The following is a 23,372-nucleotide window of genomic DNA, read 5'->3' as shown; positions in this document are numbered from 1 at the left end:
TTGGAGTACGAATTAAAGTACAAGGAGAAGAAATAAAAACTTTGAGTTTTGCCGACATTGTAATTCTTTCAGAAACATCAAACGACTTGGAAGAGAAGTTGAACGGAATGGAAAACGTCTTGAAAGAAGAATATTAGGTGAACATCAAAAATGGTTCAAACGGCTCTGAGCACTATGGGACTTAACATCTATTGTCATCAGTCCCCTAGAACTTAGAACTACTTAAACCTAACTAACCTAAGGACAGCACACAACACCCAGCCATCACGAGGCAGAGAAAATCCCTGACCCCGCCGGGAATCGAACCCGGGAACCGGGGCGTGGGAAGCGAGAACGCTACCGCACGACCACGAGATGCGGGCAGGTGAACATCAAAAAAAGCAAAACAAGGATACGGAACGTAGCCCAATTAAATCAGGAGATGATGAGGGAATTAGATTAGGAAACAAGGCACTTAAAATAGTAGATGAGTTTTGCTATCAGGGCAATAAAATATCTAATGGTAGTCGAAATAGAGACGACAGAAAAATGTAGACTGGCGCTGGCAACAAGAGCGTTTCTGAAGAAGAGAAATTTGTTAGCAGGAAGTCGTTTCTGAACATATTTATATGGAATGTAGCCATGTACGGAAGTGAAACATGGACGATAAACAGGTAAAAAATTTTGAAATGTGGTGCCACAGAAGAATGGTGAAGATTACTTGGGTACATCACGGAACTAACGAGGAAGTGCTAATAGAGTTGGGGTGCAAGGGATCGGTTCGTAGGACATATTCTGAGACGTCAAGGGATCACCAATTTCATAATGGAGGGAAGGGTGGGGGGTGAAAATTGTAGAGGGAGACCAAGAGATTTATGCAGGAAACAGTTTCAGAAGGATGCAGGTTGCGGTAGTTATTCGGAGGTGAAGTGGCTAGCACAAGATAGAGTAGCATGGAGAGCTGCATCAAACCAGTCTTCGGAATGTAAACTACAATGACAACAACGATAATAAAACATGTATTACAAAAAAATGGTTCAAATGGCTCTGAGCACTATGGGACTTAACTGTTGAGGTCATCAGTCCCGTAGAACTTAGCCCGCATCTCGTGGTCGTGCGGTAGCGTTCTCGCTTCCCACGCCCGGGTTCCCGGGTTCGATTCCCGGCGGGGTCAGGGATTTTCTCTGCCTCGTGATGGCTGGGTGTTGTGTGCTGTCCTTAGGTTAGTTAGGTTTAGGTAGTTCTAAGTTCTAGGGCACTTATGACCACAGCAGTTGAGTCCCATAATGCTCAGAGTCATTTGAACCATTTTTTTCCCCTAGAACTTAGAACTACTTAACCCTAACTAACCTACATCTACATCTACATTTATACTCCGCAAGCCACCCAACGGTGTGTGGCGGAGGGCACTTTACGTGCCACTGTCATTACCTCCCTTTCCTGTTCCAGTCGCGTATGGTTCGCGGGAAGAACGACTGTCTGAAAGCCTCCGTGTGCGCTCTAATCTCTAATTTTACATTCGTCATCTCCTCGGGAGGTATAAGTAGGGGGAAGCAATATATTCGATACCTCATCCAGAAACGCACCCTCTCGAAACCTGGACAGCAAGCTACACCGCGATGCAGAGCGCCTCTCTTGCAGAGTCTGCCACTTGAGTTTATTAAACATCTCCGTAACGCTATCACGGTTACCAAATATCCCTGTGACGAAACGCGCCGCTCTTCTTTGGATCTTCTCTATCTCCTCCGTCAAACCGATCTGGTACGGATCCCACACTGATGAGCAATACTCAAGTATAGGTCGAACGAGTGTTTTGTAAGCCACCTCCTTTGTTGATGGACTACATTTTCTAAGCACTCTCCCAATGAATCTCAACCTGGTACCCGCCTTACCAACAATTAATTTTATATGATCATTCCACTTCAAATCGTTCCGCACGCATACTCCCAGATATTTTACAGAAGTAACTGCTACCAGTGTTTGTTCCGCTATCATATAATCATACAATAAAGGATCCTTCTTTCTATGTATTCGCAATACATTACATTTGTCTATGTTAAGGGACAGTTGCCACTCCCTGCACCAAGTGCCTATCCGCTGCAGATCTTCCTGCATTTCGCTGCAATTTTCTAATGCTGCAACTTCTCTGTATACTACAGCATCATCCGCGGAAAGCCGCATGGAACTTCCGACACTATCTACTAGGTCATTTATATATATTGTGAAAAGCAATGGTCCCATAACACTCCCCTGTGGCACGCCAGAGGTTACTTTAACGTCTGTAGACGTCTCTCCATTGATAACAACATGCTGTGTTCTGTTTGCTAAAAACTCTTCAATCCAGCCACACAGCTGGTCTGATATTCCGTCCGTCCGTCCGTCCTGGACAGTAGTGGTCGCGGGGTTCCAGACTGTAGCGCTTAGAACCGCTTGGCCACTCCGGCCTGCAAAACATGTATTACATTTCGTAGTGGTTTGACATTACGTTTTTCCTTTTGTTTTGTTTTGGGAAAGCTTACGCCCAAAGCTATGGAACGTAACACGGTATCCTATTTCTAGACTCTTTATAGAGAGATGCTGGCTGTTTTTCAAGCTAGCAGATGGGAAGTATTGGTGTACAAAATCGAAGTGAGGCATAGTCGCTATGGTTGTGACGTCAGCTGGTTGTGTGTCTGAGTATTGTGTATTGAACCGGGGACCTAGATACGACGGAGAGGCTTAGTCCCGCCGTGGCCCTCAGTGGTTCACAACCCCACAACAGGCCACAGTGGTCTACCCACCCCACCGCCGCCTCACACCTAACCCAGGGGCCGGCCGGAGTGGCCGTGCGGTTCTGGGCGCTGCAGTCTGGAGCCGAGCGACCGCTACGGTCGCAGGTTCGAATCCTGCCTCGGTCATGGATGTGTGTGATGTCCTTAAGTTAGTTAGGTTTAATTAGTTCTAAGTTCTAGGCGACTGATGACCACAGTAGTTAAGTCGCATAGTGCTCAGAGCCATTTGAACCATTTGAACCTAACCCAGGGTTATTGTGCAGTTCGGCCCCCAGGGTACGTCTATGTGCCAACCAAACAGTAGTGTATGGAATGCCGGTGCGACGTGCGACTGCACGAGCGCTACTTCCCCGTGCATAGACGAACCCGCTACAGTCCCCATTTCTTCCTGAACTGTCTCAGCAGCATTACACCTTGTCCTCGGTCGGCCACTACGAGGTCTATCGTCCAAACAACCCGTGGCTTCGAACTTGTAACTCATTCTCGCCACAGCTGCATTTGTCAACGCACCTTTACCCGTTCGAATCCCCCTCCTATGGCGATAGGATCGTAACGTTGAACTAGCACATTCCCCATTCTGATAATACAGCCTCACTAAAAGCGCCTTTTCAGGTAACGTCAACATGCTCCGACTGCTGGCGTATCTGATTTTCTCTCTTTTTGCAAGGAGTGGCCTGCCTTTTCTCCAAACCTAAACCCCATCGAGTACGTCTGTGATGCTCTTGGTCGACGTATCGCTGCACGTCTTCAAACCCCTACGACACTTCAGGAGCTCCGACAGGCACTGGCGCAAGAATGGGAGGCTATACCCCACCAGCTACTCGACCACCTGATCCAGAGTATGCCAACACGTTGTGCGGCCTGTGTACGTGTGCATGGTGATCATATCCCATATTGATGTCGCGGTGCATGCGCATTTTGTAGCACACGTGTTCCGGGACGGTTTTCTCAACTTATCACCAATACCTTGGACTTGCAGATCTGTGTCGTGTGTGTTCCTTACGTGCCTATGCTATTAGCGCCAGTTTTGTGTAGTGCCACATCGTGTGACACCACAATCCGCAATTATCCTTAATTTATGAGCATGAGTGTAGAATGGATTTCGGGTGCACATCGACTCTTCTTGTTTCCCTGAGAGGGCCCATCACGTGCCTCACACTGGGTCTGCCCACCAAAGGCAACCCCTTCCCACGGCGCCCGCTGCTGACCGGATCCACCACGAGGCGGGGCCGTCGACCGCGCGGGGGAGGCATGCTTCGCTGCCTCTGACTCATTCCCAGGGGCAGGCACTGCCACAAACGTGTGGGCGCGCCCTTTCCTCCGGCTCCCAAACACGGCCTCTCTTGCCACGGACCATCACATTTAAGCAAACCTCCTAAACTCATATTTCTGGCGACCAATAACTCTGACGAGGATACTTGCTGCATTAGCTTCTGTAGCTAAAATGCTGTTTTTGCTTTGTTATTATTTGTGGTAAAATTGTTATGTATGAGACGGAACTATGGGTCTCACGGAAAAAGGGTGACCCAGCTGAGTCACTCAATTTAACTCTTAGTCTGATCTCGAGGTGTGGCCATTAATTGCACGCGTTGATCAAGGAGACTGACATGAGGATCAATGAACTATACTTGACGCTATGTATCTGGAGCATTTTAGGTGATTAGAAAGTTAGTAGATAGGAATACAGTTAAATACTTAGCCTTGATTCAGTATCAGCGGTGAACGTCGATCTTGACTTTGTACAGTAATATTTACAAGTACAGCTACAATTCTGATTGCTTCACACATTTAGATCAATTGTCAATGCATAAACTGTAAGTGGCGCCTGGATAGGTCGTAGCTATTGACTTAGCTGAAGGCTATGCTGACTAGCGTCTCGGCAAATGAGATCTCTCAAGCTATAACAAGTCGGCTAACTGGGCAGTGCGCTAGCTTGTCTCGTAAGACCAGCCGAGTGGCGGCGCTCTGTCTGCTAGCGTCGACAGTGGCGACTCGCGGGTCCGATGTGCACTGACGGACCGCGGCCGATTTGAAGCCCACAACCTAGCCAGTGTGGTGCCTTGCGTTGACACCACAAAATAAATTCGTTATAAGACAGAATTACCCTCAGACTTAAAGAAGAACGTAATGCTTGCAGTTTCCAAGAAAAGGCTGGTGTTGACAGCCGTGAATATTAACGAACAATCAATTTAATTAGTCAAGGCTGCAAATACTGACACGAATTGTCTACAGAAAAAACGAGAAACTATTAGAGACCGATGTCGGGGAAAATTAGTTTGGATCCTGGAGAAATGCAGGTACATGCGAGATAATACTGTCCCTACGACTTGTATTAGATGGTAAGTGAAAGAAAGACAAACCAATGTCTATAGAATTTGTGGCACTGGAGAAAGCTTTTGGTAACCTTGACCGGACAGCTGTCTTTGAAATTTAGAAGGAAACAAGGATAAACTACAAAAAGTGAAAGATTATTTAAACTTGTACAGAAACCAGAGTGCAGTCACAAGTGTTTAAGGGCATGAAAGGGAAGCAGAGAGTGAGACATATTGTGACCTATCCACGATGTCATCAAGTCTGCACATTTAGCAAGCAGAAAAAGATAACAAGAAGAGAATTTGAAAGTAAACTAAAGTTTAAGAATATGAAAAAGTCATTTAGATTTCTCAATAACATTGTAATTCTATCAGAGACGCAAAGGCCCTCGAAGAGCACTTGAGCGGAATGGACAGTGTCATGAAAAGAGATTATAACACGAACATCGACAAAAGTGAAAGTACTGGAATGTAGTCGAATTAAATCAAACAATGCTGAGTGAATTAGATCAGGAAATGAGAGACACTAATGAGTTTTACTATTCGGGCAGCAAAATCACTGATGGTCGCCAAAGTAAAAGGAACGCAAAATGCAGATTGGCAATAGTAAGAAAAGGATTTCTGAAAAAAGAGGAACTTTTAACATCTAATGTAAATTTAGATGTAGGAAGTCTTTTCTGTAGGTATTTGTCTGGATTTCAGCTTCGTACAGGAGTGAAACATAAACGATAAGCTATTTCGACAAGAAGGGAATAAAGCTTTTGAAATGTGATGCTGTAGAAGAATGCTGAAGCTTACATCGGTAGTTCGAATAACTAATGCGGAGGTATGGAATGGAAAAATTTGACTAATGGAAGGAACAGTTCGTAACAGACATTCTGAGTGTTCACGGAATTATTACAGGTGGAATGAAAGTAAATGTAGACGGTAAAAATTTGTAGGAGACCACGACTCGAGCACAGTAATCACGGTGAAATGGATGTAGGATGTTGCAGTTAGGCAGCGGTGAAAAGACATGTACGTGATAGACTGACGTGGAGAGTTGCATCAGAACGGTCTTCGCATGAAGACCACAACGACAACAACAATTTTACTATGAGAATCTCGAAAATTCTGAAGGTAGTAAGGGTTAAATACAAAGAGTGAAATGACATCTACAATTTGTATAGCAACTAGGTAAGCAATTATAAGTCTCGAGGACGTGTCAGGAACACAGTAACTGAGAAGAGAATGAGACAAAGTCATAGCCTGAGATCCTTCACAATAGCTCTGTGAATTGACAGTAAATGAAACCAAGGTGAAATTGGGAAACGGAATTAATTTTCGCAAGAAGAAATAAAATCTTTAAGGTTTAGCTATGATATCGTAATTCTGTCAGAGACAGCAAGAGCAAATATAACGGCAAGAAAAATGGAGAAACGGAACTCAACTTCAGAATTTCAAACGGGAACATGGGAACAACTCGTACCGTTGGAAAGCACTTTTGTCTTTTCTGTGTATCGTTACGGTGACATCATCAAAAAAATGTTTCGGACAATCAGCGACGGTAGGTCACTCAAACAATACGAATGGGAACTGTTCCCGTTACATAGCATGATTTGCATTTCCTTATTGCAAGGACCGTTACTCACGTCCTACACGTGATGTTATGGCGGTACACCACGAAAAATTTCGGTGCGATTACTCTGCTCTTCAGAATAAAGTGCCTGACAGAGGGTTCAATGAACCACCTTCAAGTTGTCTCTCTACCGTTGTGCTCTCGAAAGGCGCGCGGGAAAAACGAGCTCTTAAATTTTTCTGTACGAGCCCTGATTTCTCTTATTTTATCGTGATGATCATTTCTCCCTATGTAGGTGGGTGCCAACTGAACGTTTTCGCAATCGGAGGAGAAAATAGGTGATTGAAATTTCATGAGAATATCCCGTCGCAACGAATAACGCCTTTGTTTTAATGATTAGCCACTCCAATTCACGTATCATGTCTGTGACACTACCTCCCCTACTTCACGAAAATAGCCCGCATCTCGTGGTCGTGCGGTAGCGTTCTCGCTTCCCACGCCCGGGTTCCCGGGTTCGATTCCCGGAGGGGTCAGGGATTTTCTCTGCCTCGTGATGGCTGGGTGTTGTGTGCTGTCCTTAGGTTAGTTAGGTTTAAGTAGTTCTAAGTTCTAGGGGACTGATGACCATAGATGTTAAGTCCCATAGTGCTCAGAGCCATTTGAACCATTCACGATAATACAAATGGTATATTCTGCGATGTGTGTATTCTAACGTAGAGCCATTCTAGACGCTTCTGGTAATCGGAGAATGTCAGCAAAATTATAACTGAACCTTTTTTTATCACGACTAGGTGGCGCCGTAGGTCATCCGGATAATCCGGGAAGTAACCAAAAAACATAATCGTACGGATTAAGTGCGCTATATACACAAACATTACATTTATTTTTGCGCGAAGACACAAATTATACACTACTGGCCATTAAAATTGCTACACCACGAAGATGACGTGCTAGAGACGCGAAATTTAACCGACAGGAAGAAGATGCTGTGATATGCAAATTATTAGCTTTTCAGAGCATTCACACAAGGTTGGCGCCGGTGCCGACACCTACAACGTGCTGACATGAGGAAAGTTTCCAACCGATTTCTCATACACAAATAGCAGTTGACAGGCATTGCCTGTTGAAACGTTGTTGTGATGCCTCGTGTAAGGAGGAGAAATGCGTACCATCACGTTTCCGACTTTGATAAAGGTCGGATTGTAGCCTATCGCGATTCCGGTTTATCGTACCGTGACATTGCTGCTCGCGTTGGTCGAGATCCAATGACTGTTAGCAGAATATGGAATCGGTGGGTTCAGGAGGGGAATACGGAACGTCGTGCTGGATCCCAACGGCCTCGTATCACTAGCAGTCGAGATGACAGGCATCTCATCCGCATGGCTTTAACGGATCATGCAGCCACGTCTCGATTCCTGAGTCAACAGATGGGGACGTTTGCAAGACAACAACCATCTGCACGAACAGTTCGACGACGTTTGCAGCAGCATGGACTATCAGCTCGGAGACCATGGCTGCGGTTACCCTTGACGCTGCATCACAGACAGGAGCACCTGCTATAGTGTACTCAACGACGAACCTGGGTACACGAATGGCAAAACGTCATTTTTTCGGATGAATGCAGGTTCTGTTTACAGCATCATGACGGTCGCATTCGTGTTTGGCGACACCGCGGTGAACGCACATTGGAAGCGTGTATTCCTCATCGCCATACTGGCGTATCACCCACCGTGATGGTATGGGGTGCCATTGGTTACACGTCTCGGTCACCTCTTGTTCGCACTGACGGCGCTTTGAATTGTGGACGTTACATTTGAGATGTGTTACGACCCGTGGCTCTATCCTTCATTCGATTCCTACGAAACTCTACATTTCAGCAGGATAATGCACGACCGCATGTTGCAGGTTCTGTACGGGCCTTTCTGGATATAGAAAATGTTCGACTGCTGCCCTGGCCAGCACATTGTCCAGATCTCTCACCAACTGAAAACGTCTGGTCAATGTTGGCCGAGCAACTGGCTCGTCACGATACGCCAGTCAGTACTCTTGATGAACTGTGGTATCGTGTTGAAGCTGCATGGGCAGCTGTACCTGTACACGGCATCCAAGCTCTGTTTGACTCAATGCCCAGGCGTATCAAGGCCGTTAATACGGCCAGAGGTGGTTGCTCTGGGTACTGACAGGATCCATGCACCCAAATTCCGTGAAAATGTCATCACATGTCAGTTCTAGTATAATATATTTGTCCAATGAATACCCATTTATCATCTGCTTTTCTTATTGGTGTAGCAATTTTAATGGCCAGTAGTGTACATTAATTTGATATAAATGCTGACCAGACATTGAAAGAACTTTGTACACTGAATCAATCAGTAAAATTTCTTTTGCGCGAGTTTCGTACGTCGTTTATGTGAAGCATGATGACGTAGGCGTATCACCAGCAATAGTTCAGTCGAAATTGCTTCCGCCTGGCGTTTCAAATAAATCATTATTAAGTCCAGGTGCGTTGTTGCCTGTGTGTGCTTAGTAATGTCTTCAGTTCGTCAGCTAATCCATCATCACTGTCGTCAGTCTACAGGTGAAAGAATGACGATAATTACGTCATCGGAAATCATATCGTAGCCGCCATGATTATCACTTTGCAACCAGCTGTTTATGATTCGTCCGTAACACCTATGTCTGAGCATCTTGGAATCTTTGCAGTTGCACTAAATTCTGCAGCAACGTTTTTCAAACAATTTTCGTTCATCCTGACCTTCTGTCGATGCAGACTACCATCTTATTTGTCTCTGATGTCATTTTATAGTCAGAATGGATGGGAGCAGTACAGTACTGTACACAATAATGAGGTGACAAAAGTAATAAGTCAGCGATATGCACATACACAGATGGCGTTAGTATCACATACACGAAGTATAAAAGGCCAATGCATTGGCGGAGCTGTTATTTGTACTCGGGTGACTCATGTGAAAAGGCTTCCGATTTGGTTATGGCAGCACGATGGGAACTAACACACTTTGAACACGGAATGTTAGTTGGTGCTAGATGCATGGGATAGTCTGTTTAGGAAGTAGTTAGGGAATTCAATATTCCTAGATCAACAGTGTCAAGAACATGACGACAATAACAAGGTTCTGATAATATCTCTCACCACGGACAACGCAGTGGCCAACGGTTTTACTTAACGATCTAGAGCAGCGATGTCTGCATTGAGTTCTCATCGCTAACAGAGTAGCAACACTGCCTGAAATAACCGTAGAAATCCACGTGGGATGTACGACGAATATGTCAGTTAGAAAACTGTGGCGAAATTCGGCGTTAATGGGCTGCGTCAACAGACGACCGACGCGAGTACCTTTCTAAACTATACGACATCTCCCGCAGTGCCTCTCCTGGGCTCGTGACCATATCGGTTGGACGCTAGACTACTGGAAAACCGTGGCCTGGTCAGATGACACCTGACTGCAGTTAGTAAGAGCTGATAGTAGGGTTCGAGTGTGGCGTAGACTCCACGAAGACATGGACCGAAGTTGTCAACGAGGGACTGTGCAAACTATTGTGGCTCCATAATGTTTACATGGAATGGGCTGGGTCCTCTGGTCGAATTGAACAAATCACTGATTTGAAATGGTTATGTTCGGTTACTTGGAGACCTCTGCAGCCACTCATTGACTTCGTGATCCCAAACAACGATGGAATTTTTATGGGTGAAAATGCGGCATATCACCGGGCCGCGATTGATCGCGACTGGTTTGAAGAACACGCTGGACAGTTCGAGCGAATAATTTGGCCACCCAGATCGCCCGACACGAATCCTATCGAACATTTATGGGACATGGTTGAGAGACCAGTTCGTGAACAGAATCCTACACCGGCAACACCTCCGGAAATTATGGACGGCTGTAGAGGTAGCATGGCTCGGTGTTTCCGCAGGGAACATCTAACGACTTGTTGAGGCCACGCCATGTCGAACTGCTGCACTACTCCGGGCAGGAGGAGGTCTGGCACGTTCTTAAGAGGTATCCCATAACTTTTGTCGATTCAGTGTGTTATCGTCGTAGATTGTTGCCGCTATTACGTCCGCATAATCAAAAAATACACAACTGCTGCACTATGCAGAATATTTAGCATTAAAAGTCATATACTCCTACAGGAGGTAGTCCTGGTGAAAACTAGAACAAAAATTGCCGATAATGATACGCCCTGAAACCAATACCTGTCGAGATATAGTCCACTCTGTCCTTCCATTTACATCTGTCTGTTACGTGTAAGTACAGGGTAACCCAAAAGTCCGGTAACATTTGGAAACTCAATACTTCACGGAATAATGTAGGTAGCGGGTGAAAATTAACACACATGCATGACATTGCATGGGGTTTCATTTAAACAAAAAAGTACACAAAATGACTAAAAGATATCGTTTCATATGATGCAAAAGTAACAACTAGCATAACAGTTGATTTTTAGTAAAGTGGGTTTTGTTTATAACAAATGTTCAGCATGTCGGCTGTCATTCATCAACAATACCGCTAGTCGAGGGACAATGTTGTGAACAGCACTGTACAGCATATCAGTAGGTATGGTGAGAAATTGCCGTCGGATATTTTCTTTTAGTATCCCTAACGAGTTCGGACGATCGTGGTAGACTTGCGATTTCTGGTAACCCCACAACCAATAATCACTAGCACTGAGGTCTGAGGACCTGGGAGGTCAAGAATGACCGAAATGGCGGTTCAGCATGCTGTCCTCGTCAAACTACGTGCGCAAGAGATCTGTCACACGTATAGCAATATGGGACGGAGCGCCATGCTGCATAAAAATCGTACCTTCCAGCAGGTGTTCATCAGCCAGGCTAGGTATGATGCGATTCTGTAACATACCGACGTACCTAGCACCAGGCATGCCTACAGTCTGAAAAGCAGCATCCCGCATTTCCTTGAAGGAAAAGGGTCCGATCACGACTGGAGTGGTAAATCCACACCACAACTGTGACTTTCTCATCGTGAAATGGGGTTTACAAGATAATTCTGCGATTTCTGGTAGCCCATATTCTGTAGTTGTGGACATTGACAGACATTCGGAGTATTAAATGGGCTTCATTGGTCCATAACACGTTAGACAATCAATCGTCGAATCCCTCCATCCTCCCCCTATTTTTTGAAGTGCCCACACCGCAAATGAACTTCGCATCACAAAATCAGTGACTAATAGTTCATTATGACGCTGGATTTTGTACGGATAGCACTATAGAGCACGCCTTGGTGCCCTCCAAACAGTAGTGCGTGGAATGCCGGTGTGACATGCGACTACACGAGCGCTGACGTAACCATGCGGAGATGAACCAGCTAAAGTCTCCACATCTTCCTGAAGTGTCTGTGTAACAATAGTACTTGCGTGTAATCGTCCACTGTGGGATCGATTGTCTAACAACCCACGGAGTCATGAACATTTTGTTCACAGCGACGCTCGTCACCCTTTCGAAAAGCCTTCTTATGGCGATAGGGTCGTAAAGATGCAATAGCGGATTCTCTATTTTGATGGTAAGGCTTAACTAACAATGAGTTTCTCGTAACTTCAACACGCCGCGATTGCTGGAGCATCTGACTCCGTTTCTCATTACAATTCATTTTATACATGATTCTCCTGCGATGTCACTGACATGTTGCTGTCCATCGCCATCTGTTGGCCGGTCTTTGCACTCGGTTTTGGTTTCAATAAAATCTCATTTAATTTCAGGTATGTGTGTCAAGTCTTACCTCTCTACCTACAGTGAATTAGTGCATTTTCAAACGTTAACGGACTTTCAGACCAACCCGCCAGGGTAGCCGAGAGCGCTAACGCACTGCTTCCTCGATTCGGGTAGAAGCGCCGACCACAGATCGAATCCGCCCGGCGGATTAACGACGAGGGCCGGTGTGCCGGTCAGGCTGGATGTGGTTTTTAGGCGGTTTTCCACATCCCGCTAGGTGAATACTGGGCTGGTCACCACGTTCCGCCTCAGTTATAAGGCTCGCAGACATCTGAAGACATTCACACTTTTCCACGGATTATACTAGATGCAGACAGCTGGGGTACACTAATTCCTTCCCAGGGGGTATGGGGTGGTGACAGGAAGGGCCTACGGCCACCCCTTAAAATTAACATGCCACATCCGATTAACCAGCAGACCCCTCAAGTCAGGACAAATGCTTGGAAAGAGGGAGAACGGACTTTCGGACCACCCTGTATACACTTATACACTACGCTGTATGTGGTTTCCACCCATCCTGACACATCCATCAGCGCTTCTTCGCAGTGAATCACGCACTGTTTTAAATAAGCCTGGCCCCGTTCATCCTGCATCACATCCATTGGTTCCTATACGGTCTGCACATTGTCGATCGGTTGGGTACCCACCAACGCCTTTAAATGGCCAACTAGCCAGATATCCAACAGATTCATGTCCTGGAAGGCCATGCTTCCGGACCTCCGGACCAATCCATCGCCCAAGAAACGTTGCGGTGAAATACAGTTGCACGATTGTGCTTAAGCCCCAATCGTCGGTTTTCTGCAGGGCTTAAGTTCTTCAACAGTGCTTGTAATTCATCATGTAATGAACAAAAAGACGGCCTACACACCAAATACTACACATTTATCGTCACAAGTTAAACAGCCCACACTTCAACAGGTATTGATTACCGGATGTATAATGACAGGAACTTTTCTTCTAATTTTGACCAGTACGACCTCCTATAAAAACATACGGCAATTCTTTTAAAAACCCTGAACATAAGAAACAAAAGAAGACGAAGTAAATATTCCAGAATTCGAATCGAGAACAACTGCCAACATGAGTACCGTAGGAGTAAATACCCTCGGAGTAGTGAAGCAACTAAAATCACTTAATAAAAGCAAGTCTTCTGGTCCAGACTGTATACCAATTAGGTTCCTTTCAGAGTATGCTGATGCATTAGCTCCGTACTTAAGAATTATGTACAACCGTTCGCTCGGCGAAAGATCCGTACCCAAATACGGGAAAGATGCACAGGTCACGCCAATATTAAAGAAAGATAGTAGGAGTAATCCACTAAATTACAGGCCCATGTAGTTAATGTCGATATGCAGCAGGAGTTTGGAACATATATTGTGTTCGAACATTATGAATTACCTCGAAGAAAACGGTCTATTGACACACAGTCAACATGGGTTTAGAAAACATCGTTTCTGTGAAACACAACTAGCTCTTTATTCACATGAAGTGTTGAGTGCTGTTGACAAGATATTTCAGATTGATTCCGTATTTCTAGATTTCAGGAAGACTTTAGACACTATACCACACAAGCGGCCCGTAGTGAAACTGCGTGCATGTGGAATATCGTCTCAGTTATGTTCCTGGATTTGTAATTTCCTGTCAGAGAGTCACAGTTCATAGTGATTGACGGAGGGTTATCGAGTAAAACAGAAGTGATTTCTGGCGTTCCCCAAGGTAGTGTTATAGGCCCTTTGCTGTTCCTTATCTATATAAACGATTTGGGAGACAATCTGACGAGCTGTCTTCGGTTGTTTGCAGATGACGCTGTCGTTTATCGACTAATAAAGTCATCAGAAGATCGAAACAAACTGCAAAACGATTTAGAAAAAATATCTGAATGGTGCGAAAAGTGGTAGTTAACCCTAAACAACGGAAAATGTGAGGTCATCCACATGAGTACTAAAAGGAACTCGTTAAACTTCGGTTACACGACAAATCAGTCTAGTCTAAAAGCCGTAAATTCAACTAAATACCTAGGTATTACAATTACGAACAACTTACATTGGAAGGAACATATAGAAAATGTTGTGGGGAAGGCTAACCAAAGACTGCGTTTTATTGGCAGGACATATAGAAAATGTAACAGACTTACTAAGGTGACTGCCTACACTACGCTTGTCCGTCCTTTTTTGGAATACTGCTGCGCGGTGTGGGATCCTTACCAGATGGGACTGACGGAGTACATCGAAAAAGTTCAAAGAAAGGCAGCACGTTATGTATTATCCCGAAGTGTGGGATAGTGTCACAGAAATGATACAGGATTTGGGCTGGACATCATTAAAAGAAAGGCGTTTCTCGTTGCGACGGAATCTTCTCACGAAATTACAGTCACCAACTTTCTCCACCGAATGCGAAAATATTTTGTTGACACCGACCTACATAGGGAGGAGCGATCATCACGATAAAACAAAGGAAATCAGAGCTCGTACGGAAAGATATAGGTGTTCATTCATTCCGAGCGCTATACGAGATTGGAATAATAGAGAATTGTGAAGGTGGTTCGATGAACCCTCTGCCAGGTACTTAAATGTGATTTGCAGAGTATCAATGCAGATGTAGCTGTAGATGTAGAAAACAATCCGCATCAATCAGAGATCCAGATTAATGAGCGCCAGATAACGATGCTCCACTGTACTCACGAACAGAATAAATTTAGGCAAATAGATATCAGAATCGTCCACGCCGACCATGACGTGTTCTTCGGCGACTGAAAGGACGTACAGACAATAGTCACCGGGTGTAACGAACCGACAATCGTAACAAAACAAATCAGAAGAGACGATAGAAGTGCGCGTATTCTAGTTACAATAGAGCTCGAACACAACATTCTACACGATGAATAAAACAGGTTTTCAGAGTCAACGGAAGTAGCGTCTGGAGAATTCTAAATGATACACTCTGAGACAAAAAAGAGGCTCCGCGAAGGAATTATCCTAAGGTGACGGAAGTCGGTAGATGTGATGTGCGTGTACAGAGAAACTAATTATTAATATTCATAAAAATAGGATAATTTATTTAAGAGAAAGTGCTTCACAGTGTGAGGAAGTCAATAACACGTTGTTACACCTCTGGCCCTTAGTTATTCGGCTATGTATTGATTGATAGAATTGTTGGAGGTGCTCCTGAATGATATCGCGCCAAATTCTGTTCAGATGGCTCGTTAGATAGTCAGCTGTCCCACCTGGTTGGACAGTCCTGCCCATAATGCTCCAAACGTTCTCAGTTGGGAACAGATCTGAAGGTAGCGTTTGGCAGGCACAAACAGCAGAAACTCTCATCATGTGCAGGAGGATATTATCTTGCTGGAATGTAAGACCAGAATGGTTTGCTATGAAGGACAACAAAACGGGGTGCAGAATATCGTCGCCGTGCCACTGTGCTGTGATGGCGTCGCGGATGACAACCAAAACGCTCCTGCTACGAAATGAATTGGCAACCCAGACTATCGCTTCCAGTTGTCGGGCAGTATGGCGACGACAATCAGGTTGGTATCCCACGGCTGTCTGGGCCGTCTCCACACACGTCTTCGGCCTGGAATCTCACCGACTGGAGTAGAAATGTCTTCAGTGATGAGCTCGTTTCGAACTGATCCACTGTGACTAGCGAAGACGTGTCTGGAGACGTCCAGGACAGCGGTGGGATACTAACCTGACTGCGCCGCCATATGGTCCGACAACTAGGAGTTATGGTGTGGGGTACCATTTCATTTCACAGCCGGACCTCTTTGGATGTCATCCGCGACAACCTTAGAGCACAGAGGTACGTCGACGACTTCCTTCGTCCCGTTTTTTTGCCCTTCGTGGGAGCCATCCTGTGCTTACATTTCAGCAAGATAATGCCCGTCCACAGACTGCGAGAGTTTCTAACGTTCGTCTTGGTGCATGCCAAACTCTACCACGACCAGCAGAGTCACCATATCTCCCTCCAATTGGGAACGTTTGGAGCGTGATGGGCAAGGCCCTCCGACCATCTAGAGATTTTGACGATCTAATACGCCAATTTTACAGGACATCCAACTATTAATCACTGCCAATCCGTGCGAAAACAGTGAGGTTGCTATTAATATTGTCTGCAGGATCATTAATAAAAACATTAAAAGAAATACATACCCGTCGGGCACACATTTAGTTCCATATCCGTAAACGACTTATCGTTGAAGATAAAAGACTGCGTCGTCCCTACCAATGAATCTTCAATGCAATCACGAATTTCGCTTGATACACCATACGATCGTCTTTCGAACAATGTTCAAATGTTCAAATGTATGTGAAATCTTATGGGACTTAACTGCTAAGGTCATGAGTCCCTAAGCTTACACATTATTTAACCTAAATTATCCTGAGGACAGACACACACAACCATGCCCGAGGGAGGACTCTAATCACCGCCGGGACCAGCCGCATAGTCCATGACTGCAGCGCCTTAGACCACGCTGTTTCCAATAATTAGCGTAGGTGTGGTACAAGACAAATTCCTTTTGGAACACAAAAAATACTGCATTTTCAACAACTACTACTATAAACTGAAACAGAAAAATCTGATATTTTCTAATAATTTGTTTTAAGTTTTCACGCCCGGGGAGTTTGGTGGCCAGCGGAAGTGTTTCAACTTTGAAGAGTGTTCCTGTAGCCACTCTGTGGCAATTCTGGACGTGTGGGGTGTCGCATTGACCTGCTGTTATTGCCCAAGTCCGTCAGAATGCACGATGGACACAAATGGATGCAGGTGATCAGACAGGATGTTTACGTACGCGTCACTTGTCATAGTCGTATCTAGACGTATCAGGGGTCTCATATCACTCCAACTGCACACGCCCCTCACCATTACAGAGCATTCACCAGCTTGAACAGTCCCATGGTGACAAGCAATGAATATAGATTCCTGAAGCTGTCTCCATACTCGTACACGACCATCCCCACGATACTATTTGAAGCGAGACTTGTCCGACTAGGCAACATGTTTCCAGTCATCAACAGTCCAATGTCGGTGTTGACGGGCCCTGGCGAGGCGTAAAGCTCCGTGTCGTGCAGTGATCGAGGTTGTACGAGTTGGCCTTCGGCTCCGATGACGTTCCGTTGAAAGGCTCGCACGCTGACCCCTGTTGAAACCTGCAGCAATTTGCGGAAGTGTTGCACTTCTGTCACGTTGAACGACTCTCTTCAGTCGTCATTGGTCCAGATCTTTCAGGATCTTTTCGGCCCAGCGATGTCGGAGATGTGATGCTTTACCTGATTCCTGATATTTACTGTACATTCGTGAAATGGTCGTACGGGAAAATCCCTACCTCATCGCTTCCTCGGAAATGCTGTGTCCCATCGCTCGTGTGCCGACCATAACATCACGTTCAAACTCATTTAAATCTTAATAACGTGCCATTGTAGCAGCAGTAACCGATCTAACAGCTGTTCGAGACATTTGTTGTCTTATATAGGCATTGCCGACAACAGCGCCGTATTCTGCCTGTTTACATCTCTCTGTATTTGAACACGTACAGCTATATCAGTTTCTTTTGCGCTTCAGTGTATTATGAGTGTGCGTGTGTGTGTGGTGTAATGATTGTGTTGTATGATGACGATGCGAGAAGAGACGGGGTGAGACCTGGTATAGTCAGACACATGGCTTACTCGTCGCTAACAACTCCAAGGGGGCCGCAAAGCTCGAAGTCCCCGTTCGACGGACAAATCAGTGTGAACAGTATCACTTGTTCTCACCGCATGAGAGACTGCGGAGAGATTTAGTATTTAAACCAGGATATTAGCGCCAACTCTGTTGATTAGGAACTTTAGACCACCACCTCTTCTCTCCTTGCCTGCCAAATACTGACAGTGAATATTTTTTCCAGCATCAGGATTCGAACCGGCTTACCCGCAGGTCGATAGCCACCACTTTGGTGTGCTTTATTGACCTCCGCCACGGAGGCAGATAATTCATAAAGTTCTAAAAAGGGTTACCCTGATTACAACATTAAAAACGACGTCTATTATCCTACTAACTTCCTTTTTCTTACCTTGAGCGTCGTCTAAACCGTCAACTCTATGAAGTGTTTTTTGATAACATCACCGAAACGGCACAAGAAACAAAAACAACCATTTTAGTAAAGCAGTTTTCAGAGCTCTTTTCACCTGTACTGTTTTCCCCCATGTTTCTAACTGCAATCCTTAAAATTGATTTTGTTTTCTCTATTCTCCAGGAGCTTCCAGGCAATGTAAGTTCATCTTTATTATCGCCATTATTGGTAAGCCTAAAATGGATTTTTACCCGAAAAAGATGGAACGCACTATTTTCGTGGAAATAAGCGTTTACTGAAGCTCTGAAGTACTCTGTAGTGTGTCCAAATGTTGTACAGTAAGACGATAGATATGATCTGAATTGGAAAATTGCTACGATGTGTGTGCTTTATTCCAAGTAAGTACCCCTGATCTGAAGTTCTCTGCAATAGAATTTATATTGATTTATGTAGTTGGTTGGAACTGCTGGTAGCAATTCAAGAAGGAAAATTGTCGCCGTGAAAACGTAAATAAAGCAGAAAACCTGAACAGAATACGAAGTGAATTTTTGTGCACCAGGCAACCTCATACTAGACAATATTTGGTGCTAATTGCAAGAAACGTTGTCGTGAAAAACCGTGGAATTAGGTACATGGAAGGTAAAGATGATCTGAATTTTTGCGTACGAATCCAGGAAGTGATTACCAGTACAACCACGTGGTTAATCACCAGTACTTTCACTTGGTTTATAATATTGTCACGTAGAAGAAGGTGTAATTAGATGAATGACGAACACTAACTTCACTTAACGAAGGTTTATTCAGCACTTGCACATACAAGTGCGCGAAGCGAACTGCCTCCGGCCAGTACAATGATTCCTGACATCTGTGAATACTTCTAGAATATACTCGAACCGAGTATAGAAATTAAAATTTTACTGCTCAGGTGAGTTTTGAACTCACGACCCTCCATGTAACAGTCTACTGTCATAACCACTACACCATAATAACTGTGCTGCTCAGCTTCTTCTGCGAAAATATTTTCTGTGATAGCGTCATTTAGAAATGCAGAGGTCACAGTTCATAGAAAGCCGTTCAAAGCACAGTTGCTCTCGAATACGAGAAGCAGTACCTGTTTATCATAAAGGAATTAGTAACTTGTAACGGTTCGAAAGTAACGGCCATATATTCGCTTTTTATTTTCCCCTGTAAAGTGATAGTTATAGGCCAGCGTTGTAAACATAGATCCACCAAGCAGTATCTGAGATCACCTGACAGGAGGGCGTACCTGGTCGGAAAACGGGTGAACGGTGACGGCAACTTAATAATAACCCGGTCATCTATTTCTGATTAAAGAGGAAACATGAGTTACACTATTCAGCCTCATCAATATTAACATCTGTAAAAAACCTGAATAACCACTTTTGCTGCACGAACCGCTGCGAGACGCGCAGCAAGAGTCAGTGAGGTTCTGGAAGGTACGACAGGGATGTGGAGCAAAGCTGACTCCATTTCCGTCACCATTTTCTGTAGGTTTCTCGGTTGAGGATCCATAACGCGAACAGCCCGATCGAGGTGGTCCTACAGATTATCGACTGGGTTTAAATCCGGAGAGTTTGGTGGACAGGAGAGTACAGTAAAGTCATCCAGATGCTTTTCGAACCACGCACGTACGCTGCGACCTGTGTGACACATTCCATTGTCCTGCTAATAGACCCCATTGTGCCGAGGAAAAACAAACTATGTAGGGGTGGATAGAAGCATACTTTTGTTGATCCATTTTACATTCGAGAATGACGAGATCACTCAGGGAATGTCACGAAAACATTGTCCAGACTGGACCCTTTTGACTATTGTTGGAGGGTGTTTGATTTCTGCCCAATGCAGCATAAAACGGGATTCATTTGAGGAGAGTATCTGTCACCACGCAGTAGGCGGCCAGTTGCGATTTTGGCGTGGAAATCCCAGCCTTGGTCGCAGGCAAGCAGCAGTCTGCAGGAGTGCACGAATCAGACGCCTGCTGAGGAGGCTAATATAGAGCAACGTTCGTTGAAGGGTCGTTGAGGAGATACTACTGGTAGCCTCTTGTTCATTTTGATGGTCAGCTGTTGAAGAGTTGAACGTCTGTTCACCCGTACACATCTCCGTAACATGCTCTGGCTTTGGGACACGCGAACGGTTTACAGATTGAGCCGTTTCCACTCTTGTCCGGAAAGCCAAAGATCATGCTCTTTTGGACTTCAGATAAATCACTTCGTTTCCGTATTACGACAAGAACTGCTCTATTCCTGCATAACCCCCCCCCCCCGCCTTCACTGCTAGTGCTGCTATCTGCCGTCTGTGGGTCATTATCGCACGATGTTGTCGAACATGGGGGTGATCACATTAATACGACTAGACAGTCTATATTATAGCGCGTCAGTCATAGTACTGTACTCTTTTGAGACTGATATTGATCTCTCATTGCACCGACCAGATATTTCTTGAAGTTTGAATGAATACTGAATGGATCATTTTAAAGATAACTAGATATTACGAAGCGCATTGACTGTAATTATTATTTCAGAATATGTGCAACACGTTTGCGGTAGCGTTCCCGGGTTCGATTCCCGGCGGGGTCAGGGATTTTCTCTGCCTCGTGATGACTGGTTGTTGTGTGATGTCCTTAGGTTAGTTAGGTTTAGTAGTTCTAAGTTCTAGGGGACTGATGGCCATAGATGTTAAGTCCCATAGTGCTCAGAGCCATATGCAACACGTTGAGTTCCAAAGGTATGACTTTATGGAAGGACCTGTGTGTTAGTGTGATGAACCTAAATTCAATTTATTGCAGTGTAAATTCTTATTCATTTAAAGCTTGAGACGTGTTGTAGAGAAATATGTTTATTTTTCCATTGTGCTATTTATTCTTTGGAAACATTAATTGGCACTCACAGCATCCACGACAAATATTTCAAGTTAGAGTTTCAGAACATTTTAGCACTTCCTTTCCAAGTGTCTTACAATTGACCTGGTTCTTTGAAAGATAAAAATCACGCAGAAATGGGCGAGTTAACCATGCTCTACAATATTTTCATATATTCAGTAATGCTACAAGTTATGCATCTCCTCTGACTTAAAGAGTGTGAGTATGCACTGAAATCTACTATTAGTACCTCAAGCTCAACACCGACGCCTTACAACACGTAAATAAAATAGCATAATGGAGACTGGACGCCATGTTAAGATGAGACTTGTCGTACGAGGCTGGTAACGGCGGGAATAAACGTTTCTGGAGGCGAGTGGTTGCTGTTCACAGTCATCAACTGATTCGTTTCCCAAGTAGAACTATTCGTCATGTATGAAACTAGAAGCTTATTACTTTTTAATTCATGTCATCTACGTTAAGCGAGAGCAACAGCAAGTTCTGGTGTTGCAATCAAAAACTACAAAATTATTTTACGAAAGTCATAGAACCTGTTGAGTAAGTTACTATATTTTTCGGGCAATTGAAGACAACCGGATTGGTAACAAAATAGGTAAACGGAGTAGTAAAATGGCTTGGAGTTGATTTGGTAAACTAAACGTAAGAGCATATTTTAGTACGAAAATAACTGTGTCAGATACTATGCTGTGTGTGGGAACAAAGACGTCACTCATTTAATAAGAAAGGCGAATATTATCATTGAATTGTCTCTGTTGTTGATGTAATGTTAATGCCTCCGATTTTGTCCTTGCTCTGTTAAAGACGAAGGGAAGTTATAATCGTGAATACTACGCTTTACATCTCGATAGTTAAGAGTAAAATATTGCATTCACGGAAGAAATAAATAAGTGATCATCTCTGATTAATTAGGCGAGACTCGAACGTAAATATTATTCCTTCTTGTCATTATAATTGCTGTAGAAAGTTTCAGCTACGCTTCATCGACGTGGAGTTTGAGAGACGCTAGGTACTTTGGCGAACGAACTTTCAAATAAACACAGCGACTTCCAACGGACTCAGGAGTACGCAACAAGAAATCTACCACAGCTCATTAGCAACATATTACCACAGCACAAAACACGTACAAGGTGAGTTTAGTTTCAGTGAACATTTCTATACACCATAAAACCGTGACTGCATGCTAGTCTTGTCTATGAAACCATATAATACAATAAAAATAACATTGGAAGATTCCAAAATATGTGTAAAAGAAATGCTAAATTAGTGTTAACAGATTTGACAAATTTGACTGATGGTACCTGAACATGGACTTTTATTGAGAATATCACTCAAAAATGTGAGTTGAACAGTAGGAGTAATGGATGACGGGAATTAGTAGACCTGGCATGAAAACTTACAAATGTATCAGACAACAGATTAGAGTGGAAGACGCAGCTATAATCATAATATAAATGGAGGAAGGCAGAACACGTACCTAAGATATTATTTGTTAGATACCTTGAGAGATGAAAAAACTGACGACTTTAGACAATCTTGTGAAACAATTTGACCTTATGTGACAGTGGCAGACAAATTTACAGTTGTGATAAGCGATATTTACTACGAATATGCAATTTAAACTCGTCCGAGTGTTCAGCCGGGTTGAATCGCTGGATATGCACTAATTTTCTGCTGTGTGACAAGCTACCTTCTTTAGGTGACAGATGCAAGATGATGGATTGTCTACTTGGTCTCAGTTGATGAAATATTCGTGAAAGTGTTTTCCATTGAGGAAACAATTGTTGGTAAGGTAACACAATGTGTGATGAATAGATCCAGAGACAGCAGATATTCCATGACTGATATTCTGTTTGTGTGACCGAGTAATCAAATGCCTAGTTAACATAAATCAAGACGACTGTCACGATTGTTATAATGAAGGAGATCGTTGATCGCAGCTATCACTGTAAGTCGGAAGTATACTCAATCGGAAACAGAATTCGTGGGTTTTCGTATTTCCTCCGTAGCCATCAAAGTAAACAAAAACAAAAATACTTGAAAACATACTGCCGC

Source organism: Schistocerca piceifrons, chromosome 8 (genome assembly GCF_021461385.2).
Source record: "Schistocerca piceifrons isolate TAMUIC-IGC-003096 chromosome 8, iqSchPice1.1, whole genome shotgun sequence".
Taxonomy (NCBI): Eukaryota; Metazoa; Arthropoda; class Insecta; order Orthoptera; family Acrididae; genus Schistocerca; species Schistocerca piceifrons.
The sequence above is the reverse complement of the archived record's forward strand: the minus strand, read 5'-3'. Positions refer to the sequence as shown.